At 41.3% G+C, this 23,392-nt stretch overlaps 1 protein-coding gene and 1 non-coding gene across 2 annotated transcripts in view; one reads left to right on the top strand and one right to left on the bottom strand.

Moving 5' to 3' along the window:
• Nucleotides 1–23,392, bottom strand: part of Ccdc192 (coiled-coil domain containing 192) — a 137,506-nt gene that overhangs the window by 68,492 nt on the left and 45,622 nt on the right. The gene's annotated exons all lie outside the window — the stretch shown is intronic.
• LOC122104016 lies at nt 11,547–11,656 on the top strand. Its single transcript, XR_006146853.1, has one exon. It is a non-coding gene; the product is annotated as a U6 spliceosomal RNA (small nuclear RNA).

A 23,392-nucleotide genomic window follows, 5' to 3' on the forward strand; every position in this document is an offset into this window, starting at 1 on the left:
TTTCTGTCCCACAAGGAGGAGAAGAAGCAGAATCTGTTGTTGACCTTCAAAGATGGCTGAGGGCTCAGCTGAAATAGGTTGGGGGTGTAGCTGAGACACTTGGGACCCCAAAACATGGTTTGGAGACTACCAAACGCCTGCCATGAACGTGTGAGCCTTGGGACCCTGCCCCGTCTGCCCGATTAAAGCTGCCGCCTCACCTGCGAGCAAATGCTGCAGCGAATCCTGTTTCACAAGGCTGAGCAAGTGCTTCCCCTCCTGAGCCAAACCCCACCTCCTCTCCTGCCTACCATGATAGGAACAAGGCAACAATAAGCATATTTTCCATGCTGAAGGACAACTAAAGTGAATGAATCCAAATGCAAAAGCAAGTAATTATTTCACATTCATCGACAAAAGAATGCGAAGGCAAACCTTGACTCCGTCAGACTGACAGAAATAATTGAAGGGAAAGACAAGACAAGGAGGCACTCGTGTTTGGAGTGTGGGGCTGGGTAACATGGACACATTCTGAGCACAAAATAATGATTACTGCCTTCAGGGTTTATAGTGGGAACTATAAAACTAGTATTCAAATGTAATTTCAACTGTTAAGTTTTGAATGGTTGTAAAACTGGTTTAAGTTTTTTTATAACCATAAATATTTACAATCCTTAAAATATCAAAGGACATCTAGAACCCATTCTTGGAACACATAGTACACTGACACACCAGTTGGTAAACCCTGCGTTAGAGCAATAGTTACATAGACACAAAGACTCGAAGCAATTTATTTTGCTTAACTGGAACTATGCAATCATGCTCAAATATTGACAGAAAGGATCTACTAGAAAGGAGGGAGCGGAACATTATAGAAGAGACAGTTCCAAAATGGTAGGGGAGTATTGGATCCACTGTGAGGTGAATATAAGACCAAAAGAAGTAGACACAACGTTTCATGTTGATAGGAGGGTGAATAGTCATGTCTGATAACATTGCTAGGAAACTTTCCTAATCCCTACTCATGTTCTTAGTTATTAAAACACAGAGGCCAACTTCAAGAAAAGAATTTGTTGCTGAAAAACTTAAGAGATTACAACACAGACTCAAGACAAATCCATTCACAGAAGCCAGGATGACTATCAGAACTAGTCTTGGATAGCCTTCTACCTATTCTTTTCTATGCACCACATACTTCCGATTCATAGTTTGTGAAATGTGCATTGGACTGGCCATGCCCTCTTGATTGTTGGCTGCAAAAGCAGCTGAAAATTTATCTGCTATGGTGTTCTGTATTTTCACTGAAGATAAAGATAGATAGATAGATAGATAGATAGATAGATAGATAGATAGATAGATAGATAGAGGACAATTTCCTTATGCCCTTTTCCAAGTATTATGGGGATGTGCCTAGCAGCTCTACATAGGCTAGAAATAAAGGAGTTAAATGTGATGGTGAAATCACTTGAAAAGAGATGACAGAAGGGAAAAAACAAATCATTTTAAATAGGGATACAGGTGGACCCATTGCAACAATGAGATGTACAAGTCATTATGTCGAAAAACGAACTTTACAACTTTGGTGGGGGACGGGGAGGATTGGGTAGGGGGAATGGGGGGATGGGAAGGGATAGGAAGGGGAAACAAAGGAGGAGGCAACAATGCTTGATAAGAAATGTACTCATTATCTTGCCCATGTAATTGTAACCCCTCTGTACGGTATTTTCACAATTAAAAAAGAAAGAAAAAAGATGACAACCTTTAGGAGTGAGCACTGATCTCAAACACTGCATGAGGCATTCATTTTGCAAGCCAACTTCAAGCCATGAGCTACTACTTTATAGTTAGTTGGCAGGTGTTATCAGAAAAGGCAACGAACCCTTTTCTTTTCCTTTGCTTTTGTCATTGTAGGGATCTGAGTAAGTACCCAAGTAGAGCAAGTCAAGTAAATGTGAGGTATCTTGTTTTCTCTCAAGACTGAGAGGCCTTATTTGTTTTTCTGAGTCCTATCTTGGAGAAGTTCTTCTTCATGAGGAATTTTCTTAGCCTAGAAAAATCCTGAACTCTCAATCTTGAGTCAGTCCAGGAAGCAGGATTGGCTCTAACAGAAAATTACTGAGAAATTATACATTAGTTTCCTTTCCATTTGTCATATATAAATTCCTCAGTTGACAGTGTTTTGATTTTGAGCTATAGAAGTCTAAGGCTTGGAGAATGGATCTAGTATACTATTTAGGTATGTGTGGGTAACAAAGTGTGTAGCACTCAAGGCTAATGAAATCATTCTCATAGCCCAGAAAGTCAGTTCTTTCTACATTCTGGGTCACCTGAGGCTACCTTCCAGAACTTCCCGTGAACAGAGGGGAGCTACACTGGCCAGATTTCTTGAGACTGCTTGCATCAGAGTGGCAGGTACAATCAGCATCCAGCCTGTGAGAGCTGTGGGTGAGGTAGGGGGTAGAGAACCATGAAACTACAAGTAGGAATCCTGGCTATACAGCTGGGAAGAACGAGGTAATAAGTTCTTAGTGATTTCAACTAAATGTATGGTGTATAAAAGAATGCCTAATGTTTACATGGAAAACTTTATCTTAGGGTACATGAACTATTTCTGTTAATATGTCCTATCTTCCAAATTAAAATTTACATAACCAGCTATATTCTTTGTGCCAGTACTATGGCATGAACTCAAGACCAGAATACTCTTTGTTTTTTTCATTCAAAGCTGGTGCTCTTCCACTTGACCTACACCTATACTTCTGGCTTTTCTTTTGGTGATTGATTGGCGATAAGAGTCTTACAGATTTTTCTGCCTAGGCTGCTTTTGAATCTAGATCCTCTGATCTCACCTGACTAGGTAAGATTACAGAGATGAGCCACCAGTCCCTGGCTACAACTAGAGATACTCTGACTTAAGTAATGGATACTGTGCTTTCTTTCCGGGATGAACTCTGAAGTAGTAGGGATAGCTAACATTTACACAGTGCTCATTAAATGTATGTCAGATACTCCTCTCAGCCTGTTACATGCACCAACTCACAAGAACAGCCTCAGGATTCAATATGGCAGACACTCCCGATAACGGGAGTAAATTTATCAAAGCATAGAGGGTTGACCACAGGACTGGCAGAGTTTAGGTATGAGAGTCACACGTAGAAAGTAGCAGTTATAGAATCTGAATACCAGAAAGCTGGCTGTGATCTGAGCTCTTAAATGAGATTCAGACTGGCTTCTTTTTTTTCCCCAGGAAAAAAGAAAAGAAGAAAAGTTTGAAGAAGTGAGGTCAGGAATTAGAGAGTCAAAGGATGGGAGGTAAATGGGGTCTAAGGCATGGGAAGTCTAAAAATAGAAATAACCTAGGGAAGTAGGAAACTGAGAGTTTATTCTCAAGCTGAATAATAGCTAAGATTCTCTGTACTTCATCTCTTGTGAGGTTATTTGATGATCCCTAGAATAAGGGAGCCTGTGGAGGGTCCTGTGGAATTTGTGAGACACAGAAACACTTCCTAGACCAGGTTCGTGATGAGAAGTGGAAAAAACATAGAGAAGAAGAAAATCAGCCTTATCTGGAAAAGATTAAGTGAAATTTGTCCTGTGATAGTGGAATAATTGAAGGCAATTCAACTTCAGTAAATATGTTCCTTCCAAGAAAAGTTGGGAGCTAAAAAACAAAAAAGACTACTAATGGACACCAGTGGCTCACACCTATAATCTAACTACTCAGGAAGCTGAGATCTGATGATCATGGTTCAAAGCCAAACCAGAGAGTAGTCTGTGAGGCTCTTAATTAATTAAATCAAAAAATGCTGGAAGTGGATCTGTGGCTCAAGTGCTATAGTGCTAGCCGTGAGCAAAAAAGTTCTAGGGCAGTGCCCAGGCCCTGAGTTCAAGCCCCAGAACTGGCACGAAATTAACTGACAAATTAATTCAAAAGTTAAAAAAACGACTATCTAGTTGGGTCTGACCTCCCCCAGTATCTTCTTTGATTGCCCCTGATTTGATCCTGGGTGATGCTATTAAGAGATGTCAGACTCAGATATCTGAATGAGCCTCGTAATGGGTTCAGGATTTCTAGACTAGAGGTTTTTAGAGCACAAATAATCCAGATGGAAGTGTGCACAGGGCTTGGATCCAGGGCTGTGTTTGCACAGGAAGTGCACTGTTTGCATTGTTAGGTTGTGTTTTTATTGGAGGTGTTTTGGTGGATGAGGGAGTTTTATTCTCCAAGCTACCCTGGTGCTACCACTGATTTGTACACTGCAAAAGGAGCATCTTTGGTCCCCAACTCCTTCCTCCACATCTCCTCAAGGATGGCCAATGTGTGTGCACCAGAGCACTTGGCCTAAGACACCCTGGCCACTTTGCTGAGTAGACCTTCCACGGTTCCACTGTTCTACTGGTCTATATTTTCTGGCTGTGTGCAGTTGTTCACTTCCAGCCTTAATGGGCCTGTTTTGTTTAGGAACACCAAGCACATTCTCCAAAAGAAAACAAATTCATGTCCCCAAGTCAAAACTGACCCAATTTAAGTGTCTATCCCTTCCCAGTAGGACATGGCTAGGGTCTGAATCTCAATTTCCAATGGGAGACAAAAAAAAGTGAAGCAATTGAGGTGTTAAAAAGAAACAGACTTAGGAAAGCAGCGATTTTGTCACCACTGATTGGTCCCTGTCCCTGCCTCCTCCTCCTTTCCCCTCCCTCCCTCCCTTCCCTCTTTTCCTCTCTGCTCCTTTCTCCTCTTTCCTTCCCAACCTCGCCCGTTCCCTTCCCCTCCACTTCACTTCTTTTTCCTTTCCTTTTTCTCTTTTCTCATTTCCTTTTACCTTTTCTCTGTTGAATTTTTTTCCCCTTTGTACTTGAGTCCTGGTGAAGGTCAGTGGAGTGAGACTTCTGGCAGGGAAACTACATGTTTGGATTTTTTTAATACTATAGTAAAATTCACCGCGATTGTTTAAATTATCTTTAAATAGTTGTACAAAGGAGGTGTCATTTGACAAGGCCGAGTATGAATGCAGTACATCTTGATCAATGTCACCTCTTTCAAAATTCACACCCAGGGAATTTATTGGTCAGCCTTTTTCTTTCAAGATAGAATTGACAGGATCTGGCCACCAATAGTGCTACATACAGAGATGAAGGGGAATGGTGCACATTCTGGTTTTTTTTTGCTCGCTCTGTTCACTGGATGTACTGAAGCTGCTGTAACTGAAGCAGGCAATACAAAGAAAGAATGGATACAACTTTTTTCCAGATTCAACTTTTAAGTGCTTATAGAGATCCAAGGGAAGAGCCAACAGTATTTTGGGTATTTGTAACTTTAATAAATCTGTTCTAGTATGGAATATCTACATGTCTGGATACTGTCTAGGTTCTAGGAAAACTGTCATAGGAAATATAAATACCTAGTCTTTCTAGAGATTGCATTCTGCTGAAAGTAGCTAACTATGAATTGCAGGACCAATTGCAAGGTGCTGGCTTCTTTCCTGAGAACTCTGGAAAACTTTTGTATAGTTCTGTGCGACAGATGTATGTGCCCCTTGACTCAGCGAAACATTTTTTTTATTGAGACAAAATCTATCATGTTAGTTTCCTTTATTGTAAATGATTATCTCTGTGTATGACGCAAGGTCTTTTCCAGCTGTGAAGAAGTTTATGACAGGTTTTATTAATTCAATTTATTTGCAAGTTCCCTGCTTTATTACAAGTTTACTTGGGACACTAACAAGTATGTTAAGATAATCTTCAGGGTGACATACTCATCAAAGAGTAGTATTTAAATGGAAACTTTCTGAGCCTCCATGTCCATATTCATTAACTAAGGGATTATTATACAGTTGCCCTCCAATGCCACCCCAGGAGGTCAGGCAAGTCCATCTGCTGTGGGTTTTCTTGTTGTGTCATTGAACCTTCTTGGTGTCATTCACTAATTCCCTCCAGGTCCCCTGACTTTTCCCCATCCCAGGGCCAACATCAGTTCTGTTGGGCACCCCCAAATCACAACTCTCTTGCCTTTTAATGACCCGGTGGTCTGTAACCTCAACTGAGCCCCCCAGTGGCAAAGCAATCCTCCCGATCCTCTCTCGGCGCAGTGAAGCCCCCTTCCTCTCCACGTGCAACTGTGCTTCCCCCTATGTGGAAGAAACACCTCCAGGTAAACAATTCAGACCACCCAGAAGCCCCGGACTCAATGGCTTCGGTATTTCTTCCTCTCAATCTTCCTGGCCGTTCCAAAGGAAGGGACACTCTGCCGGCCTGAGGGTGGACACCCTCCACGGTGCTTGTGGGTCCCGTGCTCTCCCTCCTTCATGGAACCTTTTCCTTTCTCCCCCAGCCCTGCCGTCATGTCTTCAGACTCTTCCTCGCTAGGTTTATTCTGTACAGCATTAAGTGTGCTCACGATTTGTTTTCTCTTGAAAACAACCTTTATTCCACATCCCTTTCCGTCTGGTGACACTCACTTTGTCCCTGTGGGGCTCAACCACACCGAGCCCAGCCCAGCCCAGCCCAGCTCCTGCCCACACTAATCCCAAGGTAGTGAATATATGAAAAGATCCTTGACTTACTAATAGAGTGAACTCTCTCAGATTTTAAAGAAATTCTAGGGTTCTATATGAATAAAGTTTCCTATATAGCACGTGTAAGGATAATCTAATTTCTTGGGGACCATGTGTAATGGTTAAGTTCTTTTGCTCTAAAGCTAATTATGAAGTGGGAGAAAAATACAAAATCAAGTTTTGACCAAAAATGACTCACTGACTCAGTGTTTTGAAGTCAATATGGAGATGAGGTTTTACTGTATATGGATAAGATTGCTTTGAACCTGATGCTATTACCTGTCCAGTAGAAGCATTGATGATCTCAGGTTATAGTATCAGTCATTCTCATTTTGGAATACAGCAATTTTTTTCTGGCACAACTTTGAAATTTGTGGGTTAAGTAGGAAGACCTTGATGGTCAGGCAAACAATGACTCGGGTCTGCTTATGGTGGCTGGAGGCAAATACATCTTTCTTATGGCCTGCATGTGAACTTCACACATCCCTGCAGAAGAACACACGGGGCGTGGCAAGACTTCCCATGCCGTTCACATTGTTTTATCAGGGGATAGAAGCCATTTCTCAGAATGAAAACTACATCTTCCTTGCTGTGCTTAGACAGTGGTATTGATATGTTCGTTCCAATGTGGCTTTTTCAAGTCAGTCCAGCTCCCTCTGATTCTCTCCGGAATATTTATTTTTTCACACATGATCCTTCTTCAGAAGAGAGAAAAGCAGTGGAATCTTGCTGTCTTCAAAGAACCACAAAGAGCAGGGTGGCACCCTTTGGTTAAAAATAATAATAAACAAATAACAAAAGCCAATGTCTTCTGAAGAGGTGGCACCGGGCCTAGGTGACCACAAACATTATTCCCTCCTCCTGTCTTACTAGGGTTACTTGGTATTTTAGGAGCACCTGCTGACGGTGACAGCTGCCAGAACACTGCTGGCACCACATGGCACGAGACCACAAAAGAGCAAACACAGGCACTGTTGGCCAAGCCACCCGGCAGGCTGCCACCATGGATGCACAAAGAACAGCCACACCATCCCCAAAACACCCCGCTCATCCGCCCCCCAGCCCTTCCTCCACAACCTGGGCCTCTGAGAGAGAGAAGTGCAGTGTAGCACTGGACACCAACTGGACACAAGATGGTTTGCACAGACAGCCCTGGGTAGGTCCAGCGCTCTTGCAAGGCAGAGATAAGCATCCAAGAAATGTTTTGCCTCAAATTAAATGAAACCCTGGCAGCAATGAGGACTCTATTCAAATTATTTGTTTGTTTTTTGACATTTATCTTCATTGGCTCTGTTAAATCTTTCCCTAAGCACACCTGTCACTCCATGATGATACTTTTCAACTAAACCATCTCGGGATCAGATTGACCCATTAAAAAGTTTAACCAACTGTAATTTTTTTTAATTTAAAATTTTCAACTTGCAGGGTTGAAATTGTGAAGCCAGTGGCTTCAAAGTGTGTAATTTCACTATTAGAAATACCTTCTGTTGGTGGGAATGGAAACTTGTACAACCACTCTGGAAGGCAGTTTGGAGATTCCTCAAAAAACTAAACCCAGAACTTCCCCATGACCAAGCCCTACCACTCTTGGGCACCTACCCAGCACATTACGAGTCAGGATACAGTAAAGACACTAGCACATTCATGTTCATTGCTGTTCTGTTCACAAGAGCTAGGTTATGGAAACAGCCCAGAAAATGTGGTCCAAATTTACAATGGCATGTTACTCATCCATTAGAAAGAATAATATGTCATTTTGCAAGGAAACGGATGGACCTAGAACAAATCATGTTAAGTGAAGTAAGCCAGGCTCAGCGAGGCAAATGGTACATGTTTTCTCTCATATGTGGAAGCTAGATCTAAAAACAGCTATGCATGATGGCATATACAGGGCTCAATGCATTTACACACAAACAAACTGGCTAAAGGATGACACCCTTATACGTGGGCTTGGAGAGCCAAAGGTGTAACTCCTCAGAACACCTAACATACTGTTTATCCAAACAAAAGCCAGGAAGCAAAAACATGCTTTGGAGGGTAAGCAAAAGGTGGAGACAGGAATGAAAGAAGGAAAAGTGAGCAAGTGTAGTCATTATATTCAGTGGGCATTATGCAAAAACAGAACTGTGGAACCAGAAGTTAGGAATGAGAGGAAGAAAAGGGAGAAAACAATGGAAGGGGTGATGTTGACCAAAAAGCATTGTACTCATGGCGTGACTTAAGAAACTGCAACTCCTTTGAACAGTGGATTAATAATAAAAAAAGAAAAAATTATTCTTTGTCTCAAACAGGATCTGTCAAAGGCCATATTTAATTACTAGTGCTTCTCCAGAGTACTCTTAGCTCACAGGAGTCAGGAAACAGGGAAATATATAGAATAGAGCCATTAAAAACAAAGAAATGGCCTGGCACTGGTGGCTCACGCCTGTAATCCTAGCTACTCAGGAGGCTGAGAGCTGAGGATCTTGGTTCAAAGCCAGCTGGAGCAGGAAGGTCTGTGAGACTCTTATCTCCAATAAACCACTCAGAAACCCAGAAGTGGAGCTGTGGCTCAAGTGGTAGAGCTCTGGCCTTGAGCTGAAGAGCTCAGGGACAGTGCCCAGCCCCAGAGTTCAAGACCAACAAAAAAAGAAAAAAAAAAGAAAAGGAAAGGAAAGAAATGTATACTTTGATATTTAAAAAGAAATGGTCATTTCACACTTGGTCCAACACATTAAAGTCCATGAACATGAGCAGTTCTTATGATAAACCAATAAAGTACTTATTTCTAGTGTGCACAAATAAAAGATATTAAACTAGAAAAGATATTAAAAGTATGCATTTGTTTATGCTATTTTCCCCTTTTATAGAACATAGGATGTTTTCAAAGTTGGTGGCATGTAAAAAGGCGTAAAGAAAGACATTTCCCAGTCGGAAAGCTATAATCCTTGGGTAAGACCTGCTCATGTGTTTCCTGCAGTAGACCAGCTCCTAAAAACCTGCTAACCCTTGGCTCACCCAAAAGATACTACTCAGATAATTACTGTGTAAATGGTCAAAGAAAGTCAACAGTGGTTTAAAATCCCAGAGGATAAATCATGTCAGCAGAAGATAAAAAGACACTTTCTTGGCTAAAACACTGCTTGAGAAATTAAAGTACTGAAACATTTGTCCTGTGGACAGCAAGGCCTTTCCCAACAGGCCTCCTATGTGGAGAATTATAAATCACAACAACTTCTATTTTATCTTCATTTCTTTTTATTGTCCTCTCATCTGGAGAGTAAGAGAAATAACTAAATTGCATCTAAGGCACAGTTTCCATTTCAAAGATTCTAGAATAATCATGGAGGCAGTCTTTGGGTTGAAATCTGTTTACCTTGATCCATTAGCTTGTAGACATATTTATTCACTATGCTTAAAATTTTTAATGGTCAATGTTTAAAAACTGGAATATTTCCAAGGAAGTAATCTCCATGGAAAACTACAGACGTAGAGCTTTTCTTAAAAAACAATATTTTTAGGTGTGGGGTATCATGATAAAAATCCCTTTGAACAATTAACAGGCAATGTAACAGAAAGAACATTCAGAAGCTGAACTTGGGGGGTGAGACTGCTTAGGAGGACAAACACAGTGGTAATAATCTGTGTGCATGTGTGGAAATAGAACAGGGAAAGTAGATGAGACTGGTTGGGGAAGAGTGAGGGAGAAAGAAGGAAGAAGTGACTGGTCAAGATGCATCATGTCTATAAACGCACATGTTCAAGGGAAACACCCTGCCCACTAACTGACACTAATTTAACAAAAGACTGATTACATCCTGGGAATCTACTGCACATCCAAAGTCCAGACACTTCTTATTAGAAAATTGTTAGGCATTCCAAGACAGCAGCCATAGAGCATGGAACTCAGTATGCGGCCTACTCAGTAAGAGCCTGTCCTCCAATCTTGGCCCAGGCAGCCAGTCCTGCTTGCAAATTTTGGCCCACACAATAGAAGCTGAATGTGGCTGCCCCTTTAAGGCAAAGCCTGCTGTCTCTGGGTCCTGTTCTTCTCTTTCTGTATTAGCCCAGGTGTCAATCACCATTCATCATCACACTTGCTCAATGGATAGAATTTTTTTCACCCCGGGTACACTGAGTTCCTTTATACAACGTGGTTGGCCTGTGTAGAAGTGGGAACTGTGCCTTCTGGTGCAAAAGTTAATATATTAGACATTACTGGGGCACCAACCAGGCTCCCAGACGTGGTTGGTCATGAAAAGTAGCGCCATCTTAAACTCAGGTTGTACAACTCCTTTTGTTCTAGGCCACTGCAACCCAAGATGGGCACACGTAAAGAAGTATCCGAGGCGATCCACAAAAGCCTTTCTTCTCTACCTCTCAGCATGCGAGGGGTTACAAGGAAGAAGTCACAAGTAAGACTAGAAGATGACTACAGATCATTGACTCTAGGATTTAGAAGAGCCCATTGTTTTATGAAAAATTGAAAGACTCTATTCTGAAAATACTCTAACACCTAAAACACTTGGCAAACACAAATAAACGCACACTTTTTTTTTTTTTTACTGTCTTTAGTTATACAAAGGGATTTCAACCTGTCAGTTTAGGAGTATAGTGCATCTTGATCAATGTCATGCCTTTCATAATTCTCCTCCAGGGCTGGCAAGGTGGCTCAGTGGTAAAAGCGCTTGCCTTGCATGCCAGAGGCCCTGGGTTCGATTCCTCAGCACCACATAAGCAAAAAGAAAAAAGCCGGAAGTGGCGCTGTGACTCAAGTGGTAGAGCGCTAGCCTTGAGCTGAAGAGCTGAGGGACAGCGCCCAGGCCCAGAGTTCAGGCCCCACAACCGGACCCCCCCCCAAAAAAATATACATAATTCTCCTCCATCTCTCCCAACCCTACCCATCCCCTCCATTTTCCTCGTTCCATTGTTACATCTGTGTATGGAACGTTATGACTGCATTCTCCCACCCTTCCAATAATGAAGACACTTGGCAAGCATGAATAAGTGCACATTTAAAAGAAATTCACTCTTGTGCTCACTTTGGCAGCACATATACTGAAACTGGAACAAGACAGAGAATATTAGCATGGCCCCTATAAAAGAATAACACACACCCCTTCACACACACACTACCACTCTTTGCAAATTAGCTCTACACAGTATCACATATCAGTCATTCCCTTTGGCCCTAACTCATGTACTTTGACAAATCTTTCTCTTGAGAAAAAGAACTCATGCTCTTCTTTGGCAATTGGGAGGCTAAATCTACAGCGCCCAGCTTTTCCTGAATGTACTACACTTCAAACTGGTATCCTGGGTTTCCTTGAGCCTCCTGATTGTCCAATAGCTTGACATTTGTTTCAGACCCCACTGGGAATGTGGCTGACCACTCACAAAACGGAAGGACTATGTTTCTGTGAACAGTTCCTTTTCCCCTTTGTTTGACCCGATGTGGTTTCTGGCAGCATTTTTTCTGGAGCATTTCCACACCAGATCTTGTTTCTATACAAAACCTGAGAAGGTTCAATAGTCAGCGCTCTGGTTGGCTCATTCTGCCAGACCTCTCCCACTTGGTCAACACTCATTACCTCATTTCCTAGCTGTGGCCTTGGCATTCGTCGAGCTGAAGAATGCTCGTGGTAAATATTTGGCAGGTACTTTATGCCTCCGTAAACACCAAACATAATACATTCATCCCATACGTGACTGAGGTGAAGAAACGTACATTTTTAATGCTTTTAACTCTTCTGTCTTTCGCCTTTCCCTACTGCTGTATCAAGATCATTGCGCATGCAGTCACAAATGATATTCAAAAAACAAAAAAAAAAGTACTCAGAGAAAAGCATTCACTTCTTAACTGTAACTCAGGAACCATGAAACAATCTAACAGAAGTACTTTGCAGCCTAGGTCTATTTTTGCATTTATTGTATTCTGTTTTATTGAGAATTATGCATATTATTATACGCATTTAAATCGTTACATGTCTGTTTGGGTTTGTTTCCTCCTTGGGGACATTGAGCAAAGGAAAGAGAATGCAGGCACACCTGTCTTGTGCATTTTCATCTTCACTCTGTCCCTGTGATGGTGCAAGCCCCCGTCCTGTGACTACTCAAAAGACTCTGGCACAAGTAATGCCTCGTGAGCCACTCAGGCTCAGGCTCCCTTCCTCTCGCTCTTTCTCTATCTTAAGTTTGCACATGGGATTTCTTACCCAAAGATTTGAAATGCTGAAGTATAAGAACATGGTGTCATATTCCTTTTGAAAGCGGCGCTGCATTGTCTATGGGTGGCAAGACAGGGGCCCGTGGGTTCCATCTTCTTGTCTAGAGCCCGACGTTCAGCCGCGCTGAGGAGTATCTCCGCAGGCATTCTGCATGCTCTGCAGGCCTCTCGCGTCCAGCCCCCACCTGCACACTCAGGGTTTTGTTTGATTTCTTACACTTCTGAAGTGATGACTGCCGAATGTTCTTCTATGAATTTCAAAGATTATATGCTCCCACAAAAGCTCCTGAAGGGACAAGTATAAGCACATTTTGTTGAGTCTTCAACATCTTTTTTCACTGGAAGCATCTTCTGTTTTCATTCAGCATTGTGTGGTGAGCACATTTCCAGGTGTTTGGGTTTTTTGTTTGTTTGTTTGTTTGGCCATCATGAGGCTTGCACTCTGGGCCTGGGTGCTGTCCCTCAGCTCTTCAGCTCAAGGCAAGCACTCTACCACTTGAGCCACAGCGTCACTTCCAATTTTCTGGTGATTAATTGGAGATAAGAGTTCCACAGACTACTTTCTTGCCCAGGCTGGCTTTAAACCTCCATCCTCAGATCTCAGCCTCCTGAGTAGCTAGGATTACAGGCGTGAACCACCAACGCTCCGCTCACATTTCCGTGTTTTCACATGTTGGATAGGAATGTGACTGAAGGGCCATGTCACAGTTTCCAAGTTTTCACTGTAAGTACATGGGACAGGCAGACTTAATAATAGGATTCCAGGAACTGTTGACTCCTCTTTAAGCCCTCAGCCTGCCTCAGCAGTAGAATTAAAAGTGCCTTCTACAAGGAAGTACCTGAAACATCCGACACTTGGCTAAGAAACATTTACTTTACGACAAGCGGATCTTCCTATGGAGTTGATCCTTGGTATCATTCAGCTTCTTCAGGAGGGGATCAGAGTCTCACCAACAAAGCCCTGAGCAACAGTGCTCTTTGTACCACACCATGCAAGTTCTAGTCACATCATTAATGTACAGGCTACCACCAAGGCACTGCTTTGGGGAATAGGTTATGGCATATGGGACCCTTAGAAAACATATAAGAATGAAAAACCAGGGTTGAGAATGTGGCTTAGTGGTAGAGTGCTTGCCTAGCACACATGGAGCCCTGGGTTCGATTCCTCAGCACCACATAAACAGAAAAAGTATTGCTGCAGCTCAAGTGGTACAGCGCTAGCCTTGAGCAAATGAAGCTCAAGGATAGTGCCCAGACCCTGAGTTCTAGCCCTGGGACTGGCAGAAAAAAAAGATGGAAAACCAGGACACTTAAGGCAAACATTTTTAAGGCTTTTGAGCTTCTGAATCTTATATTCTCTTTGCCTCTTCTCAGTGTTGACATCAGGGATGGGAAATCAGCAGCTGTCCTAGGGGAACTCAGTCACAAAACAAGGTCACAGTGAACTGAATAAAAGGAAGTTGGACAAAGCCCATGGGGAGACGATGTACATTCCTGACAGCTCATCCATTAATGCCCAGAAAGATGTTTTGTACACAGTCCACCTTCTGAGAATAACTACGGGCAATTGTGACTTCTGTTTACTGGGTGAACTCATGTTTACCATTGGGATTAAAATGTCTTGAAAATGAATGTCTTGAAAGATGAAAAGGTATTTTCTCAGTATCTCCAAGTAACAGTCATCAGCCTTTCAGGTTTCAACTGAAAAAACTAGAACACCCTAGGTAGCCATAAACCTGATTTCCTCTAAGTGAAGCAACAGCAATCCATGTTCTGTAATTGTTCTGGCTTTGTCAGTACTAGTTACATGTCACTGTCTGGGTGTCCACATGCTAGATACCAGAGGGACAAGCAATTGAAAGAGAGGCCAGGCCTCTGTTCTCTCAGGGCTTACACACTAAGATAGGATAAGGGTACAGTAGGCATCAAGGAGATGAAACAGAAGGGCAGAGGAAGCTGTTTACCTATACAGGGCAAGCTCCAAGCCTACATTTCAGAAACTTTGGTATGGAATCTCACTTAATTCTTATTATTCAGCATGAAGCAATGAACGTTTGTTTTGTGACTAATAGGTAACACTGTCCAGGGTGGTTCTTTTGTGTATTGTCGAAGCCTCAGAGCTTTGCCAAAAGCATTTTCATTCTAATGAAGCAAGAGATTTCGCCACAATCCCCATAATCCAAAGCTTCCCATTTATAAAAAAGTGCTTAGAAACTGCTCTTGCAGGCCCATAAATTAACTGGGATCAGGATAAAAAAAACCTAAGCATCCCAAATCTCTCCACTGGGTGTGTGCTTTGTCCTAAGCCATTCTGTCCTGTGCATACTTGGAAGGCAGGGAGGAGCAGACCGGAGCCTGGACACCTGACTGACATCAGTGAGTCTTCATGGAACAAAGTCCCAGCTGATCAATCCTGAGATGACAAGGTGTCACCATCTCTGATGACACTTCTGGCCATCATGTCTGACCCCAATTCTTCCTACTTCACCTCATGTCTGCTTCCTGAAGATGGCTGAAGATGGGCAGAATTTCTGTCTTCCTGCACCAAGCCCGTGCCATGCCGGTCATTCTCTGACCTTTCTCTTGCCTCTTAATTTGGTGACTAGAAGATGAGTGGTCAGACCTGACCTACCTACATCTCCTGGGATCTGGGCTCAGGTCGGAGGAGAGATCTAGTGGTCAAAGAAGAAAAAAGAAAAGTCTGTTCATTTTCAAGGGACATTTATTGGTCTGTGAGTGCTGAGTAGGAATGCAGCCTTAGAAACTGGGCAAAAGGAGCGTGCTGGGAGAAGATTCCCGAGGAGGAAATGTCAGAGTGAACTGGGGAAGCGTTGTAGATTCTGGGTGCTAAGCCATCTGGGATATCTCCTGGCGTGGAAGGCAGATCCACTTCCTTCTTAGCATTTCAGTTTCAATCAAAGTACCATCGACATAAAAATCAGCCTGAGCTTCTTGTGGAATACCATTTGCTAAAATGTATACCTCTAACCTACCAGAAGATCAAATAGAAAGAGTAAAAACATTTCTTTTTTTGCCCAATGTGTTTTAATTTAAATAGAACTTTAGGACATTATAACATTTATTTATACTCTCAAGTTACAAATGCTTTCTGAGACATCTGGTAGATTTCAGCTGAAGAGGAAGAAAAGAAAATGGAACTATGTAATTTCAACTTTTTCTATCAAAGTTTTGTGATAATTTAGGTTCTGCTTTCCTCTGTTTTGTTTGTTTATTTGTTATTAATGAAGTAAATATATCCATTGACCTTACATGGCTGATGTACTTAATATAGTTTCCCTTCGTTATTATTGTGCCATGTCCTTTATTATTATTGTACCCATTAGATTATTTATGTAGGTATGTATTTACAGGATCAAGAGCTCACACGTGTTTGCTCTTCTTTGGAGAGCTAAGTGATTAGCTGTTGACCTTTAGGGACAATTCTGTTGACTCTCCCCAGGAGATTACTGATTTGTACTAGTACTTCTTCCTTGAAAAAGATTCTCTTGATGAGGATATTAGATTGTTTTTTCTTTCATTTGAGATGGTTTTCCTACCAAGAGACTATGATTAAATAAATAAATTTATACATTTTATAAAAGTTGAAATACTATAATAACTGATGCCCAGGTTTTCTTTTTTAATGTAGGGGAGGAAAATATTCTCTATTGTCCTCTACCTACCGTCAGCTTGCTTACTGGCTGGGGCACTGAAAATTAAACTGGCAATACAGTAACTAACAAGAGAAAAACAGAAGTTGATTAGCATGGACATCCCCTGTGTCTGTGGGAGTCCTCAAGTGACCAGGACTTCAAAAGAATGGTCAGAATTTGAATGAATGAGACTCTCGTGGTTGGAGGGAGATGGTGGGGAGGGGGGGACTTAAACTTAAGTTTGCTTCTCCCTCAGCATTTTTCCTTCATAGATGGCTCTCTACTACTTGAGTCTTGCTTCCAGGTTTTTCCTAGTTACTTGGAGATAAGAATAGCATGCATTGGGCCGGGAAGGTGGCTCAATGGTAGAGCGCTTGCCTTGCATGCATGAGGCCCTGGGCTCTATTCCTCAGCACCACATACACAGAAAAGGCCCAAAGTGGTGCTATGGCTCAAGTGGTAGAGTGCTAGCCTTGAGCTGAAGAGCTCAGAGAAAGTGCCCAGGCCAGAGTTCAAGCCCCACGACCGACTTAAAAAAATAAAAAACTAGCATGTATTTGTCTGAATCACAATTCTCAGATATCCACAGAGGAAAATTAGATGTGGTGGTACAGGCCTGCAGCACTATCAGAGATGGGAAGCCTGTGGTAGGCAGGTGCTTGTCAGCGTGGGCAGCACAACTTAAATCTTAAAACGATACATTTATGCATATGCACATATGTATGCAGACATTTGCATGCATGCGCACATATGTATACACACGCAGGTATGTACACATACATGCTGACTTGCATCCTGGGCAGAAAGGTGCGAGGCCTCGTCAGGTTACTGAGAATGGCGTGCGGTTTAAAACTCACGAATGCGTTGTTTCTGCAGCCTGTACTAGTTTGGACAGCAGTTGACCACTGGTAACTGTGTATAACTGAACCAGCAGAAAGGGGAACCACAGATAAAGGTAAGGTCTGGAAGAAATTTCCACCCCAGAACTCTGCTACATACTATAGATAGTGCACAAAGCCTTAAGGGCAACTTTTAAATGCCTGCCAAGCAAGAAAGAACAAAGGCATGTCTCAAATTCACACAAAATAACCAATGGAGCAATATATGCATTGGCATATAGGATGCCAATAGTTTCTGAAAATGTTTTCAACAAGCTACAAAAGAACTCAGTACAGTGGTTGTCGCTGAGGGGGAAAAAAGATGAACATGCAATAGGTTGGTAAACATTGCTATAATTTGATCAAGTTTATTTCTTTGTCGCTCATATTTTTCTTTCAGAATTCTCTTTATTTTCACATCTGACTCCAACTTTTTATTTTGATAAGATTTAACCCAACAGAATAATGGAAAGAATGGTCCCAGGAACATACTCATCCCTTTTCCTTGCAGTCATGGAGTGTCATCCATTTACTCTATTTGCCTGATCTCCCTCAGTTGTGTGCCAGACCGTCAGGCCCGTTAGGATGAAATACTTCAACAAGCACTACTAAGAATAACAACCTTCTTCTATATACACATCACGCAGTCATCACAGCCAAGCAATTTATATTGATACAAGAATAATATCCAGAATGTATTCCACAGTTCAGTGTTCCTTGGCTTCAGAAACAGCTCTTAGGGCTTTGTCTTGTTTTAAATGTATTATGTCAAGGTTCATGCACTGTGCTTCCTCGTCTTGTTTTTATTCCTTTAGTTTTCTTTCAATGGGAGCACTCAGCCTTTTCTCTTTTGTTTTATGTCTTGCATCAGACCTTGAACTCAGGGCACTCTTCTTCCGCATGCTTGCTTACGGCTAGTACTCTTACCAATTAAGCCATGGTCTCCAGCCTGGCTTATTGCAGATTAATTGGAGATGGAGGCTTGCAGACTTTCTTCTTGGTTTGTATACAAACCTCAGTCCTCCAAGTGTCAGCCTCCTGAGTGGCTAGGATTACAGGGGTGAGCCGCCAGTTCCCCACTTCTTTTCTTTTCTAACCTTGGCATTTTTGAAAAGTTCAAGGTAGTTCCCTTGTAGAACAGTAAAAACTCTTGTTTCCATGTGTTTTATTCTACAGTAACTCATCTTTGATACAAGAATATACTGTATATTACATGAATTGGGGCCTGGTAGACATTGCGGGTCTAGGTTTGAAAATTCTTGTGGTTGATGACAACACGCAGCTCCGGGTAGATAAACACTTCCTTCTAGTTAACCCAAGTGTTTCTGGTGGTGATTTCATTATGGAAAAATCTTTCCTGACTTTCCAGCCTTAGGCACAAAGCTCCACCTCACTTCTCTGCCCCCAGAGTCCTGACTTCCATCTCTCTTTGCACCAGTCCAGGATCCTGGTTTCCTTTGAGTCTCTTGGCATCAACTCCAACTGAGCTTTCTCATTTTGAGTTAGTTTGTGTTGGAGCTCTGAAGGATTTCCTTTATTGGCTTCAATCTGGGCTACATAGTTAAGGCTTTTTATGGAGCTAGGGGTCATTGATGCCTTACTCAATATTCTAGGGTGTACACAGCAGTTTGCAGTATTCTTGTGTGGAATTCTGGAAGCCATGATGCACTGTGGTTAGCATATTCTTTGCCTTGGAGTAGGCTAAAGAAATGACTTTTAAGATGGATATGACACATCTTACGTATGGGTATTTTGACTAATTTAATATTCTATTTAATTAGGATATTTAACAAAGATAAATCTTCAGAAAAATACACATGCTACTGACTTAGGAAGAAAGTTGTAGATATGGTGTAGTAGTCTGTAATCACTGAAATAATTTTACCATTAGGAATTTTATGTTTTTATTTCTAAGATTTTTGTTGTTGCTAGTGGGGCTTGAACTGAAAAAGACCTGAGCACTGCCCCTGAACTCTTTTGCTCAAGGCTAGCATTCTATCACTCTGAGCCACAGCACCACTTCTGGTTTTCTGTGGTTAATTGGAGATAAGATTCTCACTGACTTTCCTGATCAGGCTGGCTTTGAACCATGAGCCTCAGATCTCAGGTTACTGAGCAGCTAAGATTATAGGTGTGAGTCACCAGTACCCAGGTTTCATTTTCCAAGAGTCTTAAAGAGAAGTATGTCATAATCAATAACTAATACTTCACTAAATTGGTGTCATCTCATTATTTTCTAATAACAACTAGTGAGGGGAAAATAAAATATAGATGTTGAATTTTGACAGAGAGAAAGTTATGTAAGAAAGTTGAGACTACAAAAATATCTAACATGCAACACAGTTTGCTAGTACAGTGACTGAAGACATAATATTTTGAACAGCTTGAAACAATTTATTCTGGTGATAATTACAGATTTTAAATTTATTTACTTTTCCTGTAATTAGCATTAACTCTCACAAGCTTTAAAAACATATCACTTATTTTTTTTGACAGTCTAACGAAGACAAAAGTTTAAACTAGAGGAAATAAGGACATTTTCAGAGGGAAAAAGTTATTGTGATTTTAAGGCTTATCCTACAAACTGTCAATGGGACTTTTGAAAGCCCCAGGGCTTATTTACAAGAAAAACCTGAGCTATAGCTTGAACAAATTTAACAATAACATCCCTCAAAAGGAACTGTAAACAGCCTTAGAGGCTTGGACTCTTTGCCAAGCTTGCTAGGTAAGTTTGCACAAAACTCCCATTAACAGATCCTCAACTGTCATTTCCATAGGTTGCCAAAACAGGACCTTAAGCTCATTTTGGACAGTCTGTATTCAGATAAACTAAAACTTTGACTTTTCCATCAAGAGGCACAGTTTGTTTTGAGCTCGTTTTATTTGTGAATTGTCAGAGCAAAGAGTTTTCTAAATCTTCTGTCTCCTAAACCTCTGCTAAATGAAAACAAGCAGAATATTAGGGAACGGGGCCTCTTAAGTTTATATATGGATATCTCAACCCTCAGTAAATCAGAATGTCACTAGCCTGTACTTAAAGTCTTTAGAGAAGCTCTTAAGATTGGAACTTCAGAGTGGAACCTAAGTGGTTTGACTGGAGTTTTAGGAACAGCCCACAGCAAGAGACCTTCAGTCCAGCTCAGGAGAATCCAAACATGCTGTCATCTTGACCTCGGACATCAAAGCCCCTATTAATGTGAGGAAATCAATACATGTCAATTGTTTAAAATCCCTTAGTCTCGGTTGCATTTTGTTATAGCCACTCAGGCAGGCCAGCGCCTCAGATAATCATGCCATTGGTCTCTACAGGATAAATGGAGGACATTTTTTCCCCTGGGCTTGGAGGCACTGGTCAGGAAAAGAGTGTACTCACTCAACTCTAGTTTAAAAATTAACATGGACAAAAAAGTACTGAGTCCTTGATTTTCTCAAAAATACCAGAACCTTGTGTGTATCATGAGGCTGTGAGCCTGGTCGCATCTCCTTGGCCCCCACGGCTTTGGCTCTGCAGCATGGGTTCTGAGCTAACGTCGCAGACTGCTTGAAGGGACAGTTGTAAGTCTGAGGAATAAATTTGGGATGAACCGAGGGTTCACATTTTATCTTTTTTTTTAACTGTATTTTTGTTGTCTTTACTTTTTTGGTACTGGGGATCGAACCCAGGACGTTGCACTTGCTAGGCAAGCGCTTTGCCACTGAGCTACATCCCAGCCCCACATTTTATCTTTCATTCCAATTCTCAATGAAAAGAATGTTTTTTTTCTCATGAATCTAGTCAAGCCACCAGCCTGCTATGCATACTTGTCAGAGATCCTGGCCTTAGGTCCTGTGTGGTCTCTAGTAGCCAGCTGTGTCCCACAGCTGGGGAAGGGCACGTTCTTGCTATTCCTGTCAGTGCCCCCTCCCACAAATCAACCAACAAACAACAGCATGGGCTGCAAATGAGTAAGACGCTAAGTCACTTGTATAAAATTGGAAAATAAAAACAGCTTACTATTGGGCTTCTCTCTAGGCATCTAATTGTAACAGCAACTATTTTATGATGTTGAAAACACTTGACATTTCATGCAAATCTGTTCCTGTAATTCTATGACTGATTGCTACCCAGGTCTTCCTGCAGCAACTTCTTTTGTTCCCCTCTATCTCTTCCCTTTGGTTTCCAGCAATGGGGTTAAAATAAACTCATTGTAAATTATAGTGCTGTCTCCAAAGTTTGAAAGACAAAGGTATGAGGCTGTTTTCTCTTTCCTTATATTCCAGAGGATATTTATAAAGTTAATTGTCACAAAACAATTTTGGAAAAGATTTAAGAGCATCCAGCTTTCCCATTTGTTGGCTTGAATTGAAAACTTCTTCTAATCCTTTCTCACATTTCAGCTTTAGAGCTGTTTTTTGGTTTGTTTGTTTGTTTCAGTCCTGGAGTTTGAACTCAGGACGTAGGTGCTATCAGATGGACATTCTATTTCGTTCTTTACAAAACTCCCAAGGGCAGTTCATTGGCAGAAAGGAAAAATGGTCCTGATTCCAGATGGATCTCAATGTTACTAGCCATTCCTATTATTTATGATAGCCTAAATAAGTAGTATGACTCACTATGCTTCTCAAGTTTAAACGCATTTTCCCAGTGGTTTCTCATTACTCAAGAGAAGTCTAGCCTTTTAAAGTATGGAGAGCCAAAGATGCTGTGAATTTCTTGAAAGACAGGTGGTAGAGATTGAAAAATGAAATGAGTCAAACCCACAAATTCTTATCAAAGAAATGGATGGGAAATGGCTAAACCTGGTCAAGGATTTTACCCAGAGAAAATCCAGACATAGCTATATCCCATGCTTTTCTGTCCAGAAACTTCTGAGATGCTCAAGGGGAGTAGGAAGTTACCATCTGACAGAAAGCTGACACGGGAGGCAAGAGTTCCTTTATTGTTTTGACATTTATGTGTTGGTTCAGTATTTCAGGACAGCTCCTACCTGGTACCCAGCTGTGTCTGGGCAGAGAGAAGACCATTAATGACAATTACCAGCACAAGGAGTTCTTCTGCAAACCACACCTTATTCTTTTTATACTGGTTAAATATTTAAGAACACAAAGGTTCTGAATTGAAAGACACTGTACACGGTAAAGTGTGCCAATCTAAATCAAAAGATCTTTAAAATGTCAGACTACTCTTTGGCTAATCATTCACCTTAGGAATGTTAAGAAATAAGCAGATCTTCTAAACTCAAGTCAACTCTTTTTGGTTTCAAAGTCTGATTTCCAAAGGACTTCATGCATATAATATGTCAACCCAGAAAGGAGAGCTGCTTCGAGATAATGCATGAAATCTACACTTTGAGGTGGCTTTTACAATCAAGCACCTTCACAGACCAAATGCATGTGTGGTGCCTGTACAAAAACCTGTACTCCTTTTTTTTCCTCTAGAAGAAATGAAGCACAAGTTGGATTCTCTGAAAGGGGTTATTTAGGAGTTGTTATTGCTTTGAGGAATTTCTTATGTTAGAGATTTGCCCAGCCCTGTTTGTTTCTCTCACCATTGGCCCTAGAAAAACCTAAGTAGGGTGATATAGTTAACCCACAACAGTAGGGCTAGTGTACTCAACATTTCCATATTGATTTTTCCATATTTAAAAATCAGTATAAGGGTCTTTATAGTTTGTACAAATTATATTTAATTTCAAATTATATGTTAAAAAAGCATACGAATTAAAGTATGCTTTTGGGGTTTTGGTTTGATTAGCAACTTTCCTTTCCTCTCTCTCTTTCTTTCTCTCTTTCTTTTAGTTTTTTAGTGTTCTTGAGCTCTTGTCTGGTTTATATACCCCAAGCTGGCCTGAAACTCACTTGGTAACCCAGGCTGGCCTTGAACTCACAATCTTTCTATTTTGGCTTCTCAAGTTCTGGGATTACAGGTATGTGCCACCATGCCTGGCTTCATTTTTTAAAATCATGCTACTAAAGTTATCATAAAGGCACTATCAGGAAATTAAAGAACTATGAGATATATTCTTTATTCTGTTCCTCCATAAAAGAGTTATTTTTTAGATCATTACAAAATTGACTGCAAGGTTACTACAAACTCAACCTCAGCCAGGAAAAGAATAACTACAGGTAGGCTAAAGTAATGGT

Source organism: Dipodomys spectabilis, unplaced genomic scaffold, assembly GCF_019054845.1.
Source record: "Dipodomys spectabilis isolate Male_0828 unplaced genomic scaffold, ASM1905484v1 ptg000019l, whole genome shotgun sequence".
Taxonomy (NCBI): Eukaryota; Metazoa; Chordata; class Mammalia; order Rodentia; family Heteromyidae; genus Dipodomys; species Dipodomys spectabilis.